The sequence below is a fragment of the Molossus molossus genome, unplaced genomic scaffold (genome assembly GCF_014108415.1).
Source record: "Molossus molossus isolate mMolMol1 unplaced genomic scaffold, mMolMol1.p scaffold_m16_p_21, whole genome shotgun sequence".
NCBI lineage: Eukaryota > Metazoa > Chordata > Mammalia > Chiroptera > Molossidae > Molossus > Molossus molossus.
In genome coordinates, this window is record NW_023425357.1 from 9046984 (window position 1) to 9061689 (window position 14706).

The window sequence follows — 14706 nt, forward strand, 5'->3', positions numbered from 1 at the left end:
GAGAGGGCATTGCAACTCTCAATAAGGTGAATGGAAAGGCTTTACTGCAAAGGTGACATGTGAGTAAAGACCTGAAGGAGAGGTGGAGTCAGAATGTAGATATCCAGGAAAGGGCATTCCAGGCGGAGGAAACAGCAAGTGCAAAGGCCCTGGGGAAGAATGTGCCTAGAGTACATGTGGGATAGCAAGAAAGCAAGAGTGGCTGGAGCAGAGTGAGCAAGGGCGGGAAGAAAACAGGTCAGAGAGGAGGCAAAGGGGGCCCTAGTATTTAGGGTCTTGGGAGCCAATGTGGGACTTTTACATCTTGTAAGATGGAAGCCATTCGAGGGTTCTGAGCAGAAGGATGTGAGCTAATTCCGATTTTTTTTTTTTTAATCCTCACCCGAGGACATTTTTCCATATTTTGTTCAGATAGAGTGAGAAGGAGAGAAAGAGAGAAATGTTGATGTGAAAGGGACACATTGAGTGGCCGCCACCCGCATGACCCAACCAGGGCCGGGGACAAATTGCAACCGAGGTACGTGCCCTTAGCGGGGACCGAACCCGGGTCTCTCTGGACTGCAGGCCGACGCTCCAACCGCTGAGCCAAACAGGATCCCTCTGGTTGTTGTGTGGGGAACGGTCTATAGGGGATGGGGGCTAGGAGAGTGGAACAGAACAGGATGCCCAGTGAGAGGATGGCTGCAGAAGTCCGGGAAGAAGATGGTGGTGGCTGTGGGGATGGAGAGGAATGGTTGGATACCGAGAGAATCTGAAGGTGGCATTAATGGCATTTGCTGGCAGACTGGGTGAAAGACAAAGAAGAATCAGGGATGACTTCGTTACATAAAGCTCTTAGGACTGGAGTTTGGTTCCAGTTAGGATTAGAAATTAATCAGACTAAGGCTAAAATTAAGGATCAGTAGCAATCAGTATCACCAGAGTTTGGTTTGGGGCTGAAGGAAGTTGGTTAAGATTGAGGTAAAGATGACAACTAGTGTTGGCGTTTGGGTTACGATCGTGGTTAGGGTTCGGGTTATGTAGGATAAGGGTAAAGATCAGGCATAGAGTTAGGACTCTGATTATAGCTGGAATCACAGTCAAGGCTGGGATTCTGGCTGAAACCGGGGCTGTGTTTGGATCTAGGACTGGACTGGAGACATCTCTGGGATCAAGGTCAAGGTGAATCTCTGTCAGGACTGAGGTTAATGTTAAAGATTGGAGTATACCAAAATCATCAGATTTGTAATTAAGGGCCATGGTCATTAGAGATAGAATTAGGCCAATATTAGAATCATAGCTAAGAATAGGTCATAGGTTTAGGATTAAGGACAGTGTTGGGGTTCAGGACAAAGTCAGAGTTAGGTTTATAATAAAGATTATAAAAAGTTAGGGTCATAGCTGAGGTCAGAGTCAGGCGAGGCCAAAGGTAGAGTTAAGACAAGGACTGGAGTAGGGTTATCTTTAAGAGTTGACCCAACTTTTGTCAGAGTGTGGGTTGGGGTGGCTAGGGGGTGGGGCAGGGGCCTGTGTGGCCTCTTTGTCCACCTGGACAGCACTATGAGGATATGGACTTTGGGCCTGGCCGGTTTCGCTCAGCGGTTAGAGCATCGGCCTGCGGACCAGAGAGACCCAGGTTCGGTTCCCGCTAAGGGCACGTACCTCGGTTGCAGTTTGTCCCCGGCCCTGGTTGGAGATGTGTGGGTGACAACCGGTCGATGTGTTTCTCTCACATCGATCTTTCTCTCTCTCTCTTCCTCCCTCTCCCCCTCCCGCTCTATCTAAAGATAAATGCAAAAATGTTCTCAGGTGAGGATTAAAAAAAAAAAAAAAAAGATCTGGACTTTGAACCAGTCCATCTTTGAACCACTCATGGAAAACTGTTACAACGGCCACAATGCAGAATGCAGAAATACCCAAACCCTGTGAACCCAAGTGGGGATCGAGTTGATGTACTAAACAGACATATAGATCCTTCTGGAAAGTTGCACAGCACAGAGTGGGTCTGCCTCCCGTTGTGAAATCTCTTCTTGGTGCAGCAAGAACCAAAATATATGTGCAAGAACATTCTGTAGTTGATCCTATAGAGAAAATAATGGAATGTAAATCCACTAATATTTCATTTACAACATCAGTAGGTGAGAGACTTACATGCAAACCACATTCTCAGAATGCAGAAAACACTGTTTTGACTTAAGAGGCCATAATCACTGTGAAAGGGGTCAGTCTCAGTAGTTACCTTGAAGGGCTGATGGCAAATATGCTATCTTCAAATGCTAACAAAGGCCAAGAAGCAATGGACTGGGAAATACGCAGATTAAATGCTTAGATGGAGAATCGACAGCTTCGGCAGGAGGGAGCATAAGGACACCCATGGCAGCAGCGTTTGTAGAGAAATGATAAAAATTGTTACATGACACCCAGTCCCCCAGATGTCTACTAGCTGGCATTATATTTATTTGTTATTTAAAAAATACAACTATAGCCCTGGCTGGTATGCTTAGCGGTTAGAACGTCAACCCACGCAATGGAGGGTCTTGGGTTTGATTCCCAGTCAAGGGCACATGCCCGGGTTGCAGGTTCAACCCCTAGCCCTTGTTGGGGCGCTTTTGGGACGCAACCGATTGATGTGTTTCTCTCACATCGATGTTCTCCCCCCAACCCCCACTCCCATCCCTCTCTCATTTCCACTCTCTCTAAAAATCAATGGATAAAATATCCTCAGGTGAGGACTAACAAAAAAAAATACAACTATATAGGTAGAAATTTTTTTTTTTTAATCCTTACCCTAGGACATTTTTCCATTTTTTGTTCAGATAGAGTGGGAGGGAGGGAAAGAGAGAGAGAGAGAGAAACATCGACGCGAAAGGGACACATCAAGTGGCTGCCACCCACACAACCCAACCAGGGCCAGGGCCAAACTGCAACCAAGGTACGTGCCCTTAGCGGGAACCGAACCCAGATCTCTCTGGACTGCAGGCTGACGCTCTAACCACTGAGCAAACAGGCCAGGCAGTAGAATTTTTCTAATAAGCTGAAGAAAGGCTACTTGACTAGATTAAAACAAAGAGGTACTGGGTTTCTAAATAAAAGGGAACATTTAAAATTAAAAAAAAGAATGTGGGCCCAGCCGGTGTGGCTCAGTGGACTGAGCGTCTTCCCATGGACTGAGAGGTCCTGGTTCGATTCCCGGTCAGGGCATGCCCGAGTTGGGAGCTCAATCCCCAGTAGGGGCCATGTTTCTATCTCTCTCACTTCCTCTCTCTAAAAAATCAATAAAAACATATATTTTTTTTTAAAGAATGTGGGTTGGGTTAGGGTTCTGATTTAGTTAAGACTAACGCTGGTTGGAGATGGATGTGAGTTGAGGTTTGGGAATTTTAGTGTTGGGGTCTTGTCAGCTTTCTGTATGGAGATGTATGTTGGGTGTGCTGTTAGGTAAGGTGACATTTAGCTGCTACAACAAATAAACCCTGTCATCTCAGTGGCTTAGGACAACAATGCAAGGTGGGTCTAAAGCAGGAAATGTTCATATTTTGGCTCCACCATCATCAGCATAAGGAAGAGGAAGGAGGAGAAGCCGTCCTAACTTCTGTCAGCCCAGAAGTGACATCGGTCACCTCTGCCAATCTTCCTTTTACAATCCTCCTCTGCTCATCACATCGTCCTTCCCAGTGAGGCAGAATGGGGCTAAGGGATGAAAAGTGTGGGACTGGTGAGCCCTGAACTGATGAGGAGAAAGATGGGTTAACAGTCTTTAGCCCTGGGTTGGAGGGCTGAGAAGGGGACATGGCCAAAAGGTCAAAGAGATGACAGAGATAGACTGAGAAAGAGAAATGCAGAGACAGAAGTGAACAGAGCCCTGGCTGATTTGGCTCAGCGGTTAGAGCGTCGGCCTGCGGTCCTGAGAGACCCGGGTTCGGTTCCCGCTAAGGGCATGTACCTCAGTTGCAGTTTGTCCCCGGCCCTGGTTGGTCGTGAGGGTGGCAGCCACTCGATGTGTCCCTTTCACATCAATGTTTCTCTCTCTCTCTCTGTTCCTCTCTCCCCCTCCCACTCTATCTGAACAAAGGATGGGAAAATGTCCTCGGGTGAGGATTAAAAAAAAAAAAAAAGTGAACAGAGACCAGACAGAATGAAGGAAGAACTCAGAGAGATGAAGGAACAGAAACCTAGAGAGAAAAAGGGACAGAGAGCCAGAGAAAGAGAACAAAACAAAACAAACAAAGAAACCCAGGATCCTGGCCAGTGTGGCTGCTCAGTGGTTGAGCGTCGACCCATGCACCAAGAGGTCGTGGGTTTGATTCCCAGTCAGGGCACACGCCCAGGTGGTGGGCCAAATGCCCAGTGGGGTGTGTGCAGGCGGTGGCCAATCAATGTTCTCTCTCATCGATGTTTCTATATCTCTCTCTCCCTCTCCCTTCCTATCTCTCTAAAAATCAATAAAGGAAAAACATTTTTAAAAAAAGAAAAAGAAAAAAGAAACCCAGGAGGGGCTGGTGGTGGCGCCCAGAAGCCCCCTCCTCAGCCTCAGCTGAGCCAACCTCCCCCTATGTCTTTACTTAGTGAAGCTGACCTGCACCACATATAAATATCATTCAGATCCATTTGTTGATTTTAGTAGATGAAGTGTCATTTTCTATTTCTTTTTAAGTTTTGTATCTTAAGAGGCAAAAGGGAGGAGCGTATCCAATTCTGACCACTCCTCTTTAAAAACAAACAAGGCGCCCTGGCCGGTTTGGCTCAGCGGTTAGAGCACTGGCCTGCGGTCCAGAGAGACCTGGATTCGGTTCCCCCTAAGGGCACGTACCTCGGTTGCAGTTTGTCCCCGGCCCTGGTTGGGTCCTGCGGATGGCAGCCACTCCATGTGTCTCTTTCATGTCGATGTTTCTCTATCTCTCTTCCTCTCTCCCCCTCCCACTCTATCTGAACAACAACAAAAAGATTCTAGATGAAGAGTATAAATAAATCGTTTGTCTAGTCTTAGAATTTTTAAAAACAAACAAGGCAACCACAACCTTTTCCACTCTTGCTACAGAGCCCAGAGATTGGGTAGAATTCTGAGGATGAAGGTGGCAGGCGAGTGGATTTTGCTGAGCGTTTTCCTCGTATCACCAGGTGCCTGCGGCTCTTTTCTCCCCACTAGAAGAAAAGTTTTTGGTCCCTGGGTATGTTCTTGAAAGGCAGATCACTTATAGACAAAAGGGATGCGTGTGGGCAGAGGTCTCTGGGTCCATGATCTTCACAGCCTCTGCCTAACACCCTCCTGAGGCCCAAACATTCATGCGGCCCCAGCACAGGATGTACCTCGCCTACTCCCCTCGGCAAAATCTTTCCAGGGGCAAATAAAATCTCCAAGACCCACACCCTCCCCGCAATAGTGACTACACCAGGCTTAGGGCATTGAGGGGCGGGACAGGGTGCTGCACCCAGAAGGGCAGGGGGCAGTGCTAGACGGGGTAGGTAGAAGAAGGTGTGGCTAAAGTGGATGGGCAGGAGGCGTGGTGTTCTGTGGGGGTACCCAGACCTGAAACTGACGGGGAGGCGTGGCTTTGTGGCAGTGTTTGGACCGCGGCGGGGCGTGGTCGTAGTGCTGTGGGCGTGGCTAAGGGCGCTTTAGGCCTGGAATTGGATGGAGGGTTAGGGAGAGGGTCTGGTTTCGCACCCGTGGGGTTTGCACTGGGGTCGGAGAGAAGATGTTGGCTCACTCGGGGGTCGCAGAGAGGATGCCGAGGGGTAATCTTGTAGCTAGTCCTGGAAGCGGAAGATCCGGAAAGTATCCAGGTGGCTCCTCCAACTGCTCAGGAAAACTCGAAATGGCAAACATAGTAACAATACCCAATGGATACCCAGTGAAGTTGATGTGATAGCAGCCATCACACGATGCGGAATGACACCGTCGAACAGGCCGTCCTTGATGAGCCCCGGACCACAGGCTGGCCCTAAGCCTGGCGCCTGACAAGTAACATCTCCTTAAATTCTCAAAAGACCCTGCGAGGTGGAAAAGGATTACCTTCATTATACAGACAAGGCAAAAAAAAAAAAAAAAAAAAGGCACAGAGGCGCTAAGTAACTTGTCCAAGTTCATCCAGCGAGTGACCTGTGAGCTGGGAGTTGAAGTCGTGCAACCTTCTTCCCCAGCCCACATGCTGATCCGCTGAGCCTCAAATATGCCCATGCACCCCAGGAGCAGACACAGGTAACTAGCCACAAACACACAGACGCACACCCTGACTGGATGATCCTGTCCCCACGCCCAGCTCGCCAGCTGTGGGACCCCAAGACTGGGGTCCTCACAGAACCAACAGTGACAACCCTGCCTTGTTCAGCTGGTGGAGCTGGAGTCAGATAACCAAGTGCTGGGCCTGAGACCCCTGGGAAGACCTAGGATGAACTCTAGGGGCCCTTGACTCCCAAGATCAAGATTAATCTGGAATCCTGGCCTGAAGGCTAATAACAGGGACTCCATGGTGTCATGGTTGCTTTGTCACTGACTCCCTATGTGGTCATGGGAAAGGTAGGTATCCTCTCCGGATCTCATTTTCCCATCTGTATAATGGGGGCCATCAAGTTCCTTCCTCTTTGGGCTCCTGTGAGGACAAAGTTTTTTGTTTGTTTTTTTTATCCTCACCCGAGGATATTTTTCTATTTATCTTCAGATAGAGTGGGAGGGAGAGAAAGGGAGAGAGAGAGAAAGATCGACGTGAGAGGGACACATCGACTAGTTGCCTCCCTCACAACCCCAACCAGGGCCGGGGATGAACCGACACCGAGGTACATGCCCTTGGCTGGAATCAAACCGGAGACTCATTGGTCCACGGGTGGACACTCTACTGCTGAGCCAAACTGGCCTGGGCAAGACAGAGTTTTCTGATGATAAAGTACTCAGAACAGAGATGGGCACAGACTAAGTGCTCTGCAGCTGTGACTAAGTATGAGTCTCAGTTTAGCTGTCTGAGGGGCATGGCGCAGACCAAGCCAGACAGTTGAACTCGAGTGGCCAGTGAGCCCCCTGAAATTGCACAGAAAAAATTGCACGTGTTCATACAGCTTTCATCAGATTCTCCAGTGGGTCCCCCAAAAGGTGAGAGAAACACAAAGACAGAGCCAAAGAGACGTCTTTCTACAGCGAGGGATCTCGGATCACATCAGTCTCTGCTTATAACACCCTCCAACCGCTCCCCTCCCCAACTGCCGGTGGTTTCCTAGGTCAAATCCACATGTTCTGCAAAATCTCTATCCTGGACTCCAGAGGACCTGGGCTCTCTGCCCTCCTTGTCCCTCCGCCCCATCCCCGGCTTTCTCTCTGCTCATCAAACGCACCAAATTTGGTCTTGCCTAAGGGACCTTTTACATTTGTCCTTCCCCGTCTTTCTAACTCAAAACATCCCGAACCACACGCCTGTTTTCTAGCATCCTACCTAAAATAGCCACACACCCCACCTCACCCCACCCTGAAGCCTCGTCACTAAACACCGTTTTTACAGTCTGCACACTTCACCCTGTTCGTTCATTCATTTCAACATATCTTCATTGAGTGTGTGTACTCCACGTGCTGTTCCAGGCACACACGGCAGCACACGAGACCAGACCTTGCTCACAGGCTCACACTCCGAACCTCCTTTACTAGCTGGTCTGTTGTCTTCCTCCCCTACCCCGGTCCCACCTAAACGGTCTGCTCCCTGAGAGCAAAGAGCATTTCTGTCACGTTCTGATTTACACTGTGGAAATCTCCTTCTGCTATGTACCACTGAAAGTCCATCCAGTGCCCTGGCCGGTTTGGTTCAGCGTCGGCCTGCGGACTGGAGAGTCCCGGGTTCGGTTCCCGCTATGGGCTCCTACCTCGGTTGGAGTTTGTCCCCGGCCCTGGTTGGGTGGTGTGGATGGTGACCACTCGATGCGTCTCCCTCATGTCGATGTTTCTCTTTCTCTCTTCCTCCCTCTTTTCCTCCTGCTCTATCTGAAGATAAATGCAAAAGTGTTCTCTGGTGAGGATAAAAAAAGAAAGAAAACCCATCCAGTGGCCGGCAGGGTCCTGCATTATCTCTCACCTCCTCCCACTCTCCCTCTCAATCTACCCGTCACTGTGTTCCGTCAACACACCAGTCACACTCTGACCCCGAGGGCCTCTGCACTCGCCATTCTCTGTCTGGGACACTCTTCCTCCACATATCTACAAGGTGCCCTCACTTATCTCCTATAAGACTCTTCTAAAGCCCTGGCCGGTTTGGCTCAGCGGGTAGAGCATTGGCCTGTGGTCCAGAGAGACCCGGGTTCGGTTCCCGCTAAGGGCACGTACCTCGGTTGCAGTTTGTCCCCGGCCCTGGTTGGGTCGTGTGGGTGGCAACCACTTGATGTGTCCCTTTCACGTCCATGTTTCTCTCTCTCTCTCTCTCTCCCTCCCTCCCTCCCTCCCTCCCACTCTATCTGAACGAAATATCAAAAAATGTCCTCGGGTGAGGATAAAAAAAAAAACTCTTCTACAGTGCCACCTCCTCCAAGAGGTTTTCCCTGACCACTCTCTACCTCCCTACCGCCTTTATTTTTTCTCTATAGCACATAGCCCTACCTGACATATTATATTTCGTTTGTCTATCTTATTTGCTATCTGTCTAAACTCCAGCTCCATAAGAGCAGAGATTTTTTTGTGTGCTTCATTCATCACTGTATCTTCAGCACCTAGAACAGTGCCAGACACATATTAGGTATTTGTTGAACGAATGAGCAAATATTCTTCTACCTCTCCATGCCCCACAGTCTCCATCCCTCTGCCTAGCACCTTTCGGTAAATCTTTGGTGAGGGAATAAAATTAAAAATACTGACTAAAGCCCTTGCCGGTTTGGCTCAGCGGTTAGAGCGTCGGCCTACAGTCCAGAGAGACCTGAGTTCGGTTCCCGTTAAGGGTACGTACCTTGGTTGCAGTTTGTTCCCGGCCCTGGTTGGTCATGCAGGTGGCAGCCACTCTATGTGTCCCTTTCACATCGATGTTTCTCTTTCTCTCCCCCCTCTCACTCTATCTGAACAAAAAATGGAAAAAATGTCCTCGGGTGAGGATAAAAAAAAAAAAAAATACTGACTAAAGCTATCTTCCTATTCTAATGACTTTACCTGCCTTGTCAGCTGTCATTCTCAAACAGCTCCATAGCAGGGGGTCTGCAATGTTCTCTCTTTTTGTGAAAAGGAGGAAACAGAAGCCCAGAGAGGTGATGTCACTTGCTCAAAGCCACACAGCTGGATGTGGCCGTGCTGAGATCGTACCCAGGCCCTCCGGCTGCAGCGTCTCACTCCCAACCACCACGCTAAGTATCACAGGATTCTTGTTTTCTGTCTTTTGTTTCTGTCCCCCTCTCCTGGAACCTGTCTCCTTCCATCACTATAAATGTGAGTGTGTCCCTTTTCTCTCTGCAGACCTGAATTTGAATCCAGGCTAACTGGATGACATCAACAACAGATGTCACCTCTCTGGACCCCAGTTTCTTGTTCTGGAAAACGGGGATATTAGAAAACCACTTGACACATTTTTCGCAAGGGTTTCGTGAGATTGCACAGGCCAGCACTCAATCAATAGAGACTACAAGGACCATGACCATAAGCTCCTTGGTCCAGGAGCGGGGGAGGGTCTCACTTGACCCTGGTCTTCATCTCCCCTTGTCTTGGTCTCTGCACAAGTGTTTTCCTCAGTCCTACTAGAGTTCTGTCACCTCTGGATGTTTCTCACCTCTTTCTCAATATTTCTCTCCTCCTGCCCCTTCCCACCCCTCTCAGGGACCCCCAAGAGCTGTTTTCTGCCAGGCACCAGGCTGAGGGGGAAATTCACCGGTAAACAGGGCAGCTGTGGGGTCTGGTCAGCAGAGAGTGTCTGGCCCTGCTGTGGGGGTAGAAGTGGTGATTAAGTAAACACTCCAGGCTGATAAATTTCTCATCAGTATCCACTTTTCCTCAGTACACACCAGCAAACACACCTTGGAAGAAGGTTGTCTGAAGAGGGATGTCCTTCAATTACTGATCCAATCAAACACTAAGGGGGAGGAGGGGAGAAGGGGAGGAGGGGGAGAAGGGGAGAAGGGGAGGAGGGGAAGAAGAGGGAGGAGGGGGAGGAGACAGGGAGCCAAGGCCTCAATAATAGCGTCTTAAAAAAAAACAATTAGGGGAAAGATAAATAAGAAAGAAAGAAAAAAAGGAAAAACAGGCTGGAAAGCAACAGAACCTGTCTTTGGAAGGGAGGTGTGATTGTTAAGGGGAGTCCCAGAACCTCAGAACCCTCACCTCTCCTTAGTCATTCCACAATCCAGCAGATGCCACAGCTGCAGAGATGGGCACCGGGTCCCCAGTTCCCAGTGCTGCCACACCCAGGGACTCATGCCTCCGGAGCCAAGGTCTCAGCCAGGGTCCTATGGGAAGCACTTAGTGCAGAGACCTCTGTGCTAGTGTTGGTTCCTCCCTCCAGGAATCTTGTTCTTCCACATGGCAGACCCCCATCTCTTCTGCCTTCAAGAATGTCCATTGCCCTGGCCAGTGTGGCTTAGTTGGTTGGGTGTCGTCCCATGCACCAGCAGGCTGCCGGTTCAATTCCCGGTCAAGGGCACATGCCCAGGTTTCAGGCTTGATCCCCTGTAGGGAGCATGCAGGAGGCAGCCGATTGATGTCAGACCCTCATCTATCTCTCTCTCTCTCTCTCTCTCTCTCTCTCTCTCTCAAGAGAAAAAAAACAAATTATTCTTTAAAAAAAAAAAGAAGAATGTCCATGGGTGTCCAACACGTCTCTTCCGCTTTTCCTGTGAAGATCTCTGTGGCTTGTATACACCATCCTTCCTGATTCCCACTTGGTTGTGTCCTCTACCTGGCAGGCCCCTCTCTGCTCCCCTGCTTTCTTTGACCACCTTCGCAGGCTCTTGCAAAGGGCAGAGGGTATCCTGGGTCTAGGTCAGACAGCCCTGGGCTTGGCTCCAGCCTGCCACTCACTGTCCACAACCTGTGGACAAGCTCCTGGGCTTCTGAGCCTCCCTTTGCTCATCTGTAAAGTGGGACTATTAATAGACCCTACCCCAGAGGGTCTGGAGAGGTAGAACCTGCTTGAGCATGGTGCTGGCCCAAAGGAGACACTCAACAAATAAGTGCCCTTAAGATTATTGCCTCATTGTCTCTTAATTACTATAGCTGACATTTAATGAGCACATCCCACAGGCCGGGGCCTGTGTTATTTATAGCCACCATCAAGTCTGTGCTCCAGGACAGGTGCTGACATTATCTCCTCTTGATAGATGAGGACCCTGAGGCTGGACGGGGTTAAGTAATAAGCCCACAGGGCCCTGGCAAGCAGGTGTCAGAACCAGGCTTGAACCTGGGACTGATCATTGAGCATTTATCCACGATGCTGCTCACCCCCTAAACTGTGGGGTTTGTGTGCAAGTCACCCCACTGCTCACCCAGTGACCTCAACATTATGCCAGAGAGGTCTGACTCGCCTCTTTAGGGGGGTACACAGGCAGAAAACCTCACAGCCACCCATAGACCGTGGGTGTGCTTTTATTTATGTTTTCAGAAAGTGCTTGGTTCTCACATGAATCGGGGGGAACTTGGCCAGGAACCACGGCTTTAAGAGACTAAAACTTGGACCCTTCCCATCTTAGGTCTCTGCAACAAGAAAAGGGGTGAGCTGGACCAGGTGATCCGGAAGGTCCTATGGAGAGCTCAGTTGCATTATTTATTCCTTCATTCCGTTGAGAATTATTTATTGAGGCAACACAGAGCAGTCGTTAAGGGCTCTCCTGGCTGCTGGCTGGGTGACCATAGACCAGTTACCTAACCTCTCTGAGCATCAGTTGCAAATCAGGAATAATAAAGTATTTAACTCAAGGAAGCAATGAGGGTTTAATGATATGAGCTGCATAAAGGGTCTTGTAGGAACAGTCATGGCTGTGCCCCTGCTGGCTCAGTCCAGAGGGAGAGAGAGACCCATCCTGAGTCAGTGATGAGTCAGAGTGGACAGGGCTGGGATAAAGTCACGCACAGAATTCAGCTAACCCAGCCTGAAGGCCGGAGGGCTTCCTGAAGGAGGATACAGTAGAGTTGAGCAGTGCAGAACACTGTAAACACTAAAGACATAGGAATCCCCCATGTGAAAGATGTCTCATTAGTCTATGGGCATTTAGAGCAAGGAAATGTAACATGGCCTGGAGAGTCAGGTTACCTCTCCATTCATTCATTTTTCTAACACCCCCTGCTCTGCGCTCTGCCCAGTCCTGAGCTGGGCAATGCTGGGGACACATCAGTGGCCAAGACATCCTCGTCCCTGAACTTCCAAGCTCACAGATTACCAGTGAGGCCAGACATCAAACAAGAACTATGTAAATCATTGTTTCAAAAGGAAATTACAGTCCTGGCCAGGTGACTCGGTTGGACTATTGTCCTATACACCAAAGTGGTTCAGGTTCTATTACCCATCAGGGCACATACTTGGGTTTTGGGTTCAACCCCCAGTCGGGGTGCATACAGGAGGCAACTGATGGATGTTTCTCTCTCTCCCTCTCTCTCTCTAAAAAATCAATAAAAACATATCCTTGGGCCCTTGCCAGTTTGGCTCGGTGGTTAGAGCGTCAGCCCGTGGACCAGAGTCACAGGTTCGAGTCTGATCAAGAGCACGTATCTCTGTTGCAGTTCTGTCCCCAGCCCTGGTCAGGGTCGAGTGGGAGGCAACCAATTGGTGTGTCTCTCTCTCCTCCTCCCATTCTATCTGAAGATAAATGGAAAAAACAAAAACATATCCTTGGGTGAGGTTTTTTTTTTTAAAGAAATTACAGAAAGCTGGGAAAACACATCACAAGTACACCTTTCCCTGTGACATTCACAAATTTCCTCCCTTTGTCACCTCCCAACCTTGAGCCCATCCACAGACACAAGACACCCATTCAACAAGCACTTATTAAGCTCTTTCTAAGGCGTCACAGACAGAGTGTCCACCATCAGGGAGTTCTCAATACTTTGTTCAGTCTTTGGTCCCTGACCAGACTGAGACAATGTGACCCGATGGGGACAGCCCCGCTGCCCCTACTCAATAAACAGCAACCAGCCCTGGCCTGTTTGGCTCAGCAGTAGAGTGTAGGCCCTCGGACCGATGAGTCATGGGTTCAATTCCAGTGAGGGGCATGTACCTCGTTTGCAGTTCGTCCCCTGCCCTGGTCGGAGTCATGCAGGAGGCAACCAGTTGACGTGTCCCTCTCATGCTGATGTTTCTCCCTTTTTCCCTCTCTCTTCCTCTCTCTCCCTCTCATTCTATCTGAAGATAAATAGAAAAATATCCTCAGGTGAGGATTAAAAATAAAAGTAAAAAAATAAAATAAAATAAATAGCAACCAGAGGAGTGTCCTAAAACATATTTCTCCTATGTCCCTTCCCTGCTTATACTCTTCCATGGCTCCCTATTTCTCTGAAGGCAAAGACCAACGGGCCAACCTTGGCCTATATCACTGGTTCTTAACACTGGTTCTGACACCCACTTTATGTAACATTTCAAAATGTCCCTTTAGGATTCTGAAATTAAACTCATAGGTAATATGGCCCACCAACACCAATTTTGTTTTCAAAAATGTACATCCTGTCCTAACTGAACTGACTATAGTGGAGAAATTTGTAATAAAGTAATCATCTATTTTTGCATATAAATGTTCAGGCACAGCTGCTCTAAAAAAAATCTCACCAGGCAGATACTAACATCTGTGTGTAGACTCACCATGAATGAGATAAGAATAAACTGTGTTGTTTGGACAATTACCACAATCAGCGTTGCCTGCGGTAACGTGACTTCTAGAAATAGTGAATAACTCTGGATAAAATTCCCAGCAACCAAGAACAGGCAGGGCCCAATGTACGCAGCTGAATTCCAGGAAAAGTCAGTGCATCTTAAGCACTCAGTGTTTATACGTAAAACACAGCTAGGTTCTGGACTCGGCTAATCATAATCGAGGCTTTTCTACCTACATAGGCTTTTCTACCTACATGGTGTCCAGTGGGACACTGGGAAGTTAAGTGGGGCCTGGGACAGGTCCTGGTCGTGTGGACTGTTGAGACACCTGGCATCCCTGGTCCCTGTCCGTTAAAGCCAGTCACACCATCCAGCTGGTGTGGCTCAGTGGTTGAGCATCAACCCATGTACCAAGAGGTCGCCGGTTCGATTCCTGGTCAGGGCACATGCCCAGGTTGTGGGCCTCATCCCCAGTGGGGGGCATGCAGGAGGCGGCCAACTGATGTTCTCTCTCATCGATATTTCTATATATCTCTCTCCCTAAAATCAATAAAGGGGAAAAAAATTTTAAAAATAAATAAATAAAACAAAAATAAAAATAAAGCCAGTCATACCTCCAATCACTGTGACAAACCCAAAATGTCCCCACCATTTCCAAATCGTTCCCCAGAGGGAGATCCACATCCCAGCCTCGTCCTGGGGCCCCTCGCTCCGTTCTGGCCACTCCAGCCCCTCGCTGTCCCTAAACTTCAGGCCTCCACAGCTTGTGTTCCTCTTCCTGGAAGATTCTTCTTTGTGGTCTCACCTTCCGGGTCACGCCCCCCAGCCCAGCTTCTCTCAGAGCAACCTGTCTGCACACAGTCGGGGGTTACAGTCTTGTTTTCTCGCTTGCTGGCTGTTCCCGGGGTGAACTGGTTGCTCATGAAACAGGCACAGGTAGCTGAGGTGACTGCTGGGTTTCTGGTGCCCCACATAGGGGACCGCA

The 14706-nt window shown here is 49.0% G+C and overlaps 1 pseudogene; it reads left to right on the forward strand.

Annotated features, from left to right (window-relative positions):
* The first annotated feature begins 1818 nt into the window (after positions 1–1818).
* LOC118639509 lies at positions 1819–2379 on the forward strand (annotated as a pseudogene).
* Positions 2380–14706: the final 12327 nt, after the last annotated feature.